A 10,562-nucleotide genomic window follows, 5' to 3' on the forward strand; every position below is an offset into this window, starting at 1 on the left:
TTGAGAGGAGCCGTTTCCAGAGACTACAAATTGAGGTCTTCTTTCCAATGCCTCTATCAATTCCCCAGTCACTAGCAAGAGATCCTAGCTGTTGGGCTTCTCTGCCTTCCAATTGCTGACTGTCAGCCCCGTTATCCCAACATCGGAGCAGCCAGGCACCAATCCACTCACCTGGCTGGCGACTGGAATCTTTTCGCATATCTCTAAGTTCTGTTGAGGTGAGGGACCGAGTAGTTTCCATTTCCTTTTCGATTTCCTTCACTCCTTCTCCTGATCTCCTTACCAAAGGACCAGTTTCTTCTTCTAGCCTTTCCTCTTCCTCCTCTTCTGCCCTTACTAATCGATGATATGGACTTGACCTCCTTATCCACTGCTTCTTTTTCACTACTGGGGCAACCACTGTGGTTGTTGTTTGGTTCCCTGACTCAACCATGGTAGTCTCAGGTATAGTTTGAATTTCCACCTCGGCCATAGTTCTCTGAGAGGGCTGGACTGTGACTGACTCAACTATGTTGCTCTCAGGTACCGTTTGAGTTTCCATTTCAATCATAGTTCTCTGAGAGGACTGGAATGCAGCTCGGTAGGCAGAGGCTAGGCCCCAGTATAGTGTCTGAACCTGATGGGCCTCATTAGGGTAGGTAAGACACCCTTCTATCAGGTAGCGTGTCAGTAAAGCAGGGTTTTTTATCTGTTCAGATGTAAAATCCCAGATTACAGGAGGTGATAACCGTCCTAGGAATTTGCCTAAATTCATCCACACACCCTGCCACCCAGGGACTGGCCGCTTCAGGGGGCATTTTAACATGTTTCCATCGCAAATTTGTCCTCTCTGATACCCAGATGAGTCCAGATTCCACAAGATATATAATATACCAACCATGTTAATTAGTAATATTAAAACTCTCGTATAAGGGTGACTAAGGACCTGGGAAGTCTGTATAACAAAATTGTCTAGATCAGTCCGAGCTGAGGAGAAAGAGGTGCTTTGCCCCATGGCCTCCACAAGATAGCTCCCACAGCACACTAAATTCATCAGTAACAGAATGAGACTTGCTATTATTATTTGGGCCATCATGTTCCCAGGTCCTTTCATCCTTTTCACAAAATTATATAGCCAGCTTAGCAAAGCTATTAAGGTTAAAGCACAGCACAGAGTCAATGTTAGTAGCATCGTGTTCCCAAACATTAGAAAGTGTAAGATAAGCTGCATAACAGCAAGGCTCCATGACCAGCACAGGAACTTTGCACTCATTGGCTTACTGTAATTGCAATGCAGTTAATGTAAAACTGCTATTATCTCGCCCCACATTGGGCACCAAAAGGGCTGTGGTAGTTTGAGCCTGGCTGGATGCCAGGTGCCCACCACACCGCTTTATCCCCCACCTCCTCAGCAAGCCAGGGAAGGGGAGAAAATAAGATGGGAGTCTCATGGGTTGAGATAAAAGCAGTTTAATAAATAAGCAGCAAAGCCGCGCGCGGGAAGCAAAGCAGAAGCAGATAAAGCTGTTCCTCTCCACTTCCCATCAGCAGCGATGTCCGGCCACCTCCCGAGAAGCAGGGCTGCGGTACGCGTAGCGGTTGCTTTGGGAAGGCCAGAAATGCATCTCGCCTCCCCTTCCTGCTCCTCTCCCCCAGTTTATATTCCTGAGCTGACGTCATATGGTATGGAATATCTCCTTGGTCAGCCTGGGTCAGCTGTCCTGGCCATAGTCCCTCCCAAGATCATGCCCACCCACAGCTATTGGTGAAGGTGGGGGAAGGAATGCTGGAGGGACAGCCCTGATGCTGTGCGAGCGGTAGTCATAATATTGATATCAACAGTAAGCACAGCACTGCAGGAGCTGCTGTGGAAAATCACTACCATCCCAGACCCACTACACGATCAAACAAGTATTCATTCAGTTAGAGGCTAAAACACGAATCAATAGTATCAAAAAGAAAATGAGGATTGTGAAATGTGTTCCCTTGATTCGTGTCAATGTGTCAAAATATCGTTCTTTTCCCCCAAAGCAGCAATTTCTCCTCTCAGAGGATCATTTGGTGCCTCTGAGATTTTTACCTCCCTCGGACGAGCTGAATTGGACCGAAAGCAGCCATCTCCCCCCAAAAGAGCGCTTTTATCTCTCATAATGTCCCGTGTCCCCACACAAAGTGGCTTTTCACACACACAAAGCCTCGCACGAGCTGAAGTTGTCCGAAAGCAGCCATTTTCCCACTAAACGAAAGTTTTTCCCCTCAGAATGGCCCGCTTGTCTCCAAGCCCTAGTCGCGACGGCTTTATTAACAGAGGAAGCCAGGAAAATTACCTTTAGTGCACCCTTAAAGGTGTACACCCCACATAATGTTAGGACAGTTTTACAACAAAAAGCATAAAAATGGTTAACGGATAGTCGGATTTTAAAATATGAAGCAATATTAATAGATTCCCCTGACCTAGAATTAAAAGTAACATCTGCACAGAGCCCAGCACAATTTTTATTTGGAGAACCATTAGAGGTACTACAACACAATTGTTTAGAAATAATCGAGACCCAAACAAAAGTTAGACCTGACTTAAGAGATACTGAACTAAAAGAAGGGGAAATACTGTTCATCGACGGATCTTCTTGAATGGTGGGGGGAAAGAGAAAATCGGGGTATGCAATAATAAATAAAGGGTTATATAGTAGAGTCAGGAACCCTTGAGCCCAACACGGTCAGCTCAAGCTTGTGAGTTGTATGCCTTTTATAGGGCCTTAGAATTATTGAAAGGAAAGAGTGGGACTATATTCACAGACTCTAAATATGCATATGGGATAGTACACACTTTTGGAAAAATTTGGGAAGAAAGAGGCTTAATTAATACCCAAGGGAAGAATTTAATACATCAAGAATTAATAATAAAAATCCTAAAAACTCTAAGGGAACCAAAGAAAATAGCCATAGTACATGTAAGAGGACACCAAAAAGGATTAGATTACCGAACTAGAGAAATAACTTAGCAGATAAGGAGGCTCAGGAAGCAGCTGTCAGGGCTCAGACGATTAAAGTCTGAGTAGTGTAGTACAAACTAAGAGAGGCAACAATGAAAAGGAACAAGAACAAAGAGAAAAGAAATTTACCCTTGAGGAATTAAATAAGTTGGAGAAAATAGGGGCCAAATTAGGACAAGGGAAATGGATGTTACCTGATGGGCGGGAAATGTTGTCAAAAGCCCTTGCTAGACAGACTATGGAACGCTTACGTGCACAAACGCTTTGGGGTACAAAAGCATTAAGTGATCATTTTCTTAAACAATTTGGCTGTATTGGAATCTTTGAAATAACAAAGCAAATTACACGGGGTTGCTTAATGTGTCAAAAGATAAATAAGAAAATATTTCGACAAGTAGCAACTGGAGGAAGAAAAACAGCTTATAGACCTTTTGAAAGAGTACAAGTTGATTTTACAGAATTACCCAAGGTGGGAAGGGTAAAATACTTAGTAATAATAGTGGATCACTTAGCACAATGGGTAAATACTTACTAATAATAGTGGATCACTTAACACAATGGGTAAATACTTACTAATAATAGTGGATCACTTAACACAATGGGTAGAGGCTTACCCTGTGGCACGAGCCATGGCACAGATGGTAGTAAAAATTTTATTAGAACACTTAGTACCTAGATATGGGATAACCCAGTACATAGACTCAGACCAAGGCATGCACTTTACTTCTAAAGTAATAAAATTATGATGCCAATCACTAGGTATCCAGTGGGAATACCATACTCCTTGGCACCCACAGAGTTTGGGAAAATTAGAAAGGATGAATCAAACAATAAAACAACAGCTACCTAAATTGATGATTGAGACCCAAATGTCTTGGACAAAGTGCTTGCCATTGGCACTTTTGAATATAAGAACTAAACCCCACAGTGAAACTGGATTATCACCATATGAAATGTTATACGGCATGCCCTATTCCCAAGGGATGCCTCTAGAGAACAATGTAATTGAGGATCAAACTATCCAGAAATATGTGGTAACTATTGGAAAAAGATTATAAGAATTAAGAGAAATTGGGATGTTAGCCCGGACTCCACCACTGGGATTTGTAATTCACCAATTAGAACCAGGAGATAAAGTTCTAATAAAAGCATGGAAGGAAGAAACCTTATCTCCTCTCTGGGAGGAACCTTTTCTTGTTTTATTAACTACAGAGACGGCTGTGAGAACTGCGGAAAAGAGATGGACCCACGTTTCACGAGTAAAAGGTCCAGTGAAAGAATGGAAAGTCCCATCTGAGCCTGGAGAGACTAAACTGACCCTCAGACGATCTTGAAAGAGCAGGCAACAAAGGAGACTTTGTGACGGTAACTGAGAGCGGTGGTAAGATCATTTTGGGAAAAATTCCCTCCCTCAACACCTAAGCACACTTTGAAGATAAAGTGCTGTTACAATAAGGAAGGGAGAAACTCCACACAAGTTTAAAGGATTGTTAGGCCACGTGTTAGAAACGGAACTAAATAAACTAGGAAATCCCTTTAATACTGAAGTTTGGCAAAATCCATACGAGACTCATTTAGCATGATCCATATGAGACCCCTGAAGAATACCCCTGCTGCCGTGAAGATGAATAACCCCGCTGCTGGAAGCACCCCAGTAGGCGGTGGAGGCAGAGGAGTCAAAAAGGTGGGGTTTGATTTTGTTTGTATGAATCCACCTAATCATACACGGAGTTTTAGCCGATTCGTGCTCCAAATGCTACCAACAAGTGGCATATGGGAAACAAACGGTGTCAACTCTGGCCTCTCATACCCACATAAATGCTGGGTGTTATCAAAGAACTCAATTGGAAAAATGCCAAACAGCAGGATTGACTCTTTGGGTAGCTGAGAATCTTGGAGACAAGACAGGAAGAGTAGTCGTGGCTATGGAACTTGTCCCAAGGGAGAGAAATATATATGCTTCACTCCAGGAGGAATGTGGGGGTATTCAGATGGGGGAGGACAACAAGATAGATTTAAAGAAGAATTAGTAAAGAATGTTACACGAAGATTAAAAACAAATTGCAAACGACCTCCTTCAACTTCAAAATCATTATATGAAAAACTCAAAGAAAGGATGAGCACTTGGGATTTACCAACTAAAGGACAGAATTTATTTGTAGATTTGATGCAGAAAATAGCCACAGAATTGAATGTATCCTCTTGTTGGATATGTGGAGGGTCTCAGATCACTGAGCAGTGGCCATGGAGAGGAGAGAGTGTGGAAACCCAACAATTATTAGAATGGAACAACACCCATAAATCCAGCACAAACAGATCTGAACGTTGGGTGCTAAGTCATGAAGTAATAGGCCAGTTTTGTATATCTAGAAATAGTAGTGATTTTACACAATATGTTGGATATGTACCTTGCAAAATGATCTTGAGCACTAACTCAAGTAGTACCTGGTGGCCAAAGTCACCCGATGGGTACTGGACTACCAACTGCTCTAGCAATTAAACTCAATGTTGGAAAACCAAAATGAATGCAAATCCATTTGAAGAAATTAGGGATTTGAAGTCCTTTTGGGAAAACCCTAGAAAAACAAATAGCAATTGGAAGTCTCCTGATGGGCTATTTTGGATATGTGGGCAAAGAGCATATAACGAATTACCAAAGAGATGGAGAGGTAGCTGTACCATTGGAATGATCCAACCCGCCTTTTTCTTGCTGCCAAAACTGAAAAATAATCATTTGGGAATACTTTAGTATGAGACCCTGAACCGAAGAAAGAGAAGTATATTAATAGGGGGAGCACAAAAGTGGAAAGATAATGAATGGCCCCCTGAACGAATCATTAATTATTATGACCCAGCTACATGGGCGCAAGATGGAAGTTGGGGTTATAGAACTTCTATCTACATGCTAAACCGCATCATTCGGTTACAAGCAGTAGTTGAAATAATTAGTAATCAAACTGCTATGGCTTTAGAATTAGTAGCTGTCATGGTTTAGGCCCATCAGGGAACAAAGACCACGATTAGCCTCGAGTACTGAAGAGGCTGAGAATTGCTCAAGGGCAGGGAGAGCTTAATTGCCGCTGAAGGTTCAGGACAAAACAGACCAGGCCACTCGGTTTGGGGAAGAAAACAGAAAAATAATTTAATGCAACATCAACTAAAACATACCCCCAAAAACCCAAAACATAACCCAAATGAAGCAACACAGAGTAATACATCAATGAAGAGTCCAACCAGCCTTTCGAAGAACACCTTCTTGCCACACCTCCCCTCTTCCCGGGCTCAGAGCCCTGATCCCGGGGTTTTTACCCTGTCCCCCCCTGAACGGTTCGGGGGGGCAGGCAGTGGGGGTTTCAGTTAGTCTGTTCCCGATAGCTTCTGCCGTTTGTCCCTTCTCAGGATGGGTGAACTCCACACCAGCCCTCCCTGCAAGTCCGTGGGGTAACTCACACACACACAGCCCTGCACGGGCTGCTCCGATGCCCACTGACTCCAAAGGCTGCAGCTCGTCTCTGCCTCTCGTGTGGGGCTGCTCTGCGGCGTGCAGGCTCTCCAGCACGGCCTGGGCCATGGCCCCTCCCCACACAGTCCCTCTCCCGTCCGGGCTCACTCACACGGAGCTGCTGGTAACTCTCGGTCCTGCCATGGATCTCCATAGGCTGCAGGGGCACAGCTGCATTCTCGCCACGGCTTGCAGAAGGGTCTCTGGTCTGTTGCTTCTCCTTCCTTCCTCCTTCTCTGGCTGAAGGGTCCGCGTGGTCGCCTCCATCTTGTATCACTCTTACACCTCCTGCCAGCACTTCAAATTCCCGTCCCCTAAATAGTGCTGGCAGAGGCGCCAGACTGGCCCAGCCGGGCCGGAGGTGGGTGTGAACCCGGGAGCCGGGGGAGAGTCCAAAAACTCTTTACCGGGTCTTCACTGCAACCCGCTCCCCCTGGTACTAAGCCAAAAGCTGCTCCTTGCTAAACCAGAACATTAGCAAAACAATTATCTCAAACTCGAGCAGCAGTGTATCAGAATCGGCTAGCCTTGGGTTATCTACTGGCAGCAGAAGGAGGCGTGTGCGGAAAATTTAATACATCTGAATGTTGTATAGAAATTGATGATCATGGGGATACAATTACAAAGATTGCAGATGAAATTAAACAAGTCGCACATGCACCTGTACAACGATGGGACTCAATTTTGAAAAATGACTGGTGGGATAATTTATTTGGCGGTGTTTGGTGGAAGAAATTAGGATTTATGATATTGTGTTCAATATTAAGCTCATTGTTTTTACCTTGTATGATCCCGTGTTTGATTAGACTGATCCACTCTATAATCCAAGGTATGCAAATTACTGCTATGCCCATAGATCCTGAAAAAGCAACAAGCGGTAAAACCAACCCTTTGATGATATTAAAATTGAAGCAAGATCCAAAATTTATATCGATCAAACAAGTATTCACTCAGTTAGAGGCTAAAACACGAATCAATAGTATCAAAAAGAAAATGAGGATTGTGAAATGTGTTCCCTTGGTTCGTGTCAATGTGTCAAAATATCGTTCTTTCCCCCCAAAAGAGCAATTTCTCCTCTCAGAGGATCATTTGATGCCTCTGAGATTTTTACCTCCCTCGGACGAGCTGAATTGGACCGAAAGCAGCCATCTCCCCCCAAAAGAGCGCTTTTATCTCTCATAATGTCCCTTGTCCCCGCACAAAGTGGCTTTTCACACACACAAAGCCTCGCACGAGCTGAAGTTGTCCAAAAGCAGCCATTTTCCCACTAAACGAAAGTTTTTCCCCTCAGAATGGTGCCTCAAAGGACATTTCTTTCCCCTGAAGCGAACTTAATTTGCTCGAAAGGAGCGATTCCGCAGCCCCCCCCCCCCCCCCCCCGAAATAAAAAACCAGGAGGTTTGTTTCCTTCCCAATGCCTTTTTTCCCCAAATATCATTCTTTTCCCCCAAAGCAGCAATTTGTCCTCTCAGAGGATCATTTCATTCCTCGGAGGATCCTTTTTTCCCCCTGAAAGCAGCGGGTTTTTTGTCTCCTAAAAGCACCAAGAGTCCCATAGAGTGGGGGGTTATTTCCCGTCTCAGATGCCCACAGGGGTCCGTTTTGGGTGGAAGTGGGCTGGAGGAAGGCGGCAGCGTGCCGTGCCGGCTGAGAGCAGCTTGTTGGCCACGAGCAACGGGGACAAGTGGCCGCGGCCGCCGGCGGGCTGGCGCGGAGCGGAGCGGAACGTCGCGGGCGCTCAGCGAAGCGCAGCAAAACGCTCCAACACAACACCACACCACACCCCCTGAGCCGCTCGAAACTCCTTCTGCTGTTAACCACAACAAGGTGGGGGTGCACCGTTCCCGGAGGCACTGCAATACCGGGACGATGCGCGGAGCGGAGGGAGCAAGCTCCGGATCCAACTCCCGAGCCCAAAAATCCGTTTAATATAAAGTCCTCTCATCGAGGACGTATCAGATATTAAACTGATAAGAACAGATACTACACTTGATCTTAGCCAAAAGGCCGAGAAGCGATGCCCACCTGTCCCAACACGCCCCGGCAACACCCCGCAAACACGCTCTCAGGTCACGGCCGCTCCCGCCCGCCCCGCCACACGCACCCCGCTCCTTGCCCCGCTCCCTCCCCGCACGCTGCCGCCAGCCTCTACCCACACCGACCCCCGGGCCCCGCCGCCTCCCTCCGCCACACGCACTCCCGGCAGCGCCTTCGCTCCGGACAACCCTCTTAGCATGTCCCCGCCCCCAAGGACGCCGCGCTGCCCGGGGCCAGGGGGCGGCGCGCACGCGCCTTTTGGCCTGGGACGGCCCCTGCTCCACTTGGGGGGCGGCGGCGGCGGCGGCAGCGAACCTTCTTAGAACCTTTCCCGTGGGACCTGTCTCCAATCCCGTGCATTTGGCATGTGCAGCTCGCCTTGAAAATACAGTGCTGCTGCTGCTGCTGCAGCTGCTCAGAGACGTGCCACTGCGTTTGGGAGCTACAGGAAAGCACAGAGGCAGAACGCTGGTATGTAGGTCCCCGTGTAGCCTGCCAGCCGGGACTCTGCTACCTTCCTAGCAGCTTTCCGCTGGCAGCTGTCTCCCGATCAAAAGCAGCGTTGGACCCCAAAAGCCATGACGAGCAACGGCGGCGAGGGGACGGGAAGGAGGGAGGGACGCCTCGGGATCCCCGGTGCTGGCACAAGTAGGGAGGCAATGGTTTCAATTGCTCCTTTTTCCCCAAAGCGGCGGGGTTTTGCCCGCAGAGGAGCCGTTTTGCCCTCAGAGATTACATTTCGCCCCGCACCTGTATTTTGTACCTCAAAGGATCCTTTTCTCCCCCTCGAAGCACCAGGTTTGCCCTAAAACAGCAGTTTTCCTCTCAGAACGGCGCTTTTCCCGCCTCAAAGGGATTTTTACCTCCCTCGAACGAGCTCAATTGGACCGAAAGCAGCCATCTCCCCCCATAACAGCGCTTTTATCTCTCATAATGTCCCTTTTCCCCACACAAAGTGGCTTTTCACACACACAAAGCCTCGCACGAGCTGAAGTTGTCCAAAAGCAGCCATTTTCCCACTAAACGAACGTTTTTCCCCTCAGAATGGTGCCTCAAAGGACATTTCTTTCCCCTGAAGCGAACTTAATTTGCTCGAAAGGATCGATTCCGCCCCCCCCCCAAAACAGGAGGTTTGTTTCCTTCTGTGAAATGGGTTCCCTTGATTTACTGCTGAGGAAAGGGGTATGATTAGACAAGCTGGAATGAGAATTTGGGGAAGATAAAACCAGGCTGGACCTCCTGGGGATCATAAATGGCCAAATATGGACCCTCACTGGGATAATGAACAACCCCAAGGGAGGCAGAACATGAGAGACCTGAGAACATTAATTATCCAAGGGACAAGAGAAGCGGTCCCCCGAGGACAAAACATTAATAAAGCACTTAATGAGGAACAAGGGGAAAACGAATCACCAACAGAATGGTTAGAAAGGTTAAGAAAAAGTTTACAAATGTATTCTGGAATAGATCCAAATACGGTGGCTGGGACTGCCCTCCTTAGAACACAATTTGTAGCAAAATCTTGGGGGGATATAAGAAGAAAATTGGAAAAATTAGAAGACTGGCAAAATAGAGGGTTAGAGGAATTATTTAGAGAGGCTCAAAAAGTCTACATAAGGAGGGACGAAGAAAAGGAAAAACCAAAAGCAAAAATCCTTGTAGCAGCCATAAGAGAGAGTAAGGAAACTGAAATCTCATCTGGGGAGAAAGGGAAGAAGAAAATAGAGATGACACCCCGGGGACGACCTTCTAGAGAGAGGTCTGGTATTCCCGTCTGCTACTACTGTAACAAGAAGGGGCATATTCAGAAGAACTGTAGAAAACGGGAACAAGACGAAAAAATGTTTAAAGAAGAATAGGGGAGTCAGGGGCTATATTTGCTGGGGACTTCAACATCAACAGAGCCCTTGATAAAATTACTAATAGGTCCCCGTAAGGTTTATTTTCAGTCGATACGGGTGCTGAAAAGTCAGCCATCCAAAAGCTCCCAAAAGGGATAGAAAAAGAGAAAAATTATATGTCAGTAATTGGGGCAAAAGGAGAACCCTTTA

At 46.4% G+C, this 10,562-nt stretch overlaps 1 long non-coding RNA gene and 1 other non-coding gene across 2 annotated transcripts; one reads left to right on the forward strand and one right to left on the reverse strand.

The window, feature by feature from the left end:
* Window positions 1-8,302: 8,302 nt before the first annotated feature.
* On the reverse strand, window positions 8,303-8,493 carry LOC133629575 (U2 spliceosomal RNA). The gene has a single exon (XR_009821082.1). It is a non-coding gene; the product is annotated as a U2 spliceosomal RNA (small nuclear RNA).
* LOC133629571 (uncharacterized) lies at window positions 8,458-9,556 on the forward strand. Its single transcript, XR_009821080.1, has 2 exons — window positions 8,458-9,159; window positions 9,304-9,556. It is a non-coding gene; the product is annotated as an uncharacterized LOC133629571 (long non-coding RNA).
* Window positions 9,557-10,562: the final 1,006 nt, after the last annotated feature.

The sequence above is a fragment of the Colius striatus genome, unplaced genomic scaffold (genome assembly GCF_028858725.1).
Source record: "Colius striatus isolate bColStr4 unplaced genomic scaffold, bColStr4.1.hap1 scaffold_76, whole genome shotgun sequence".
NCBI lineage: Eukaryota > Metazoa > Chordata > Aves > Coliiformes > Coliidae > Colius > Colius striatus.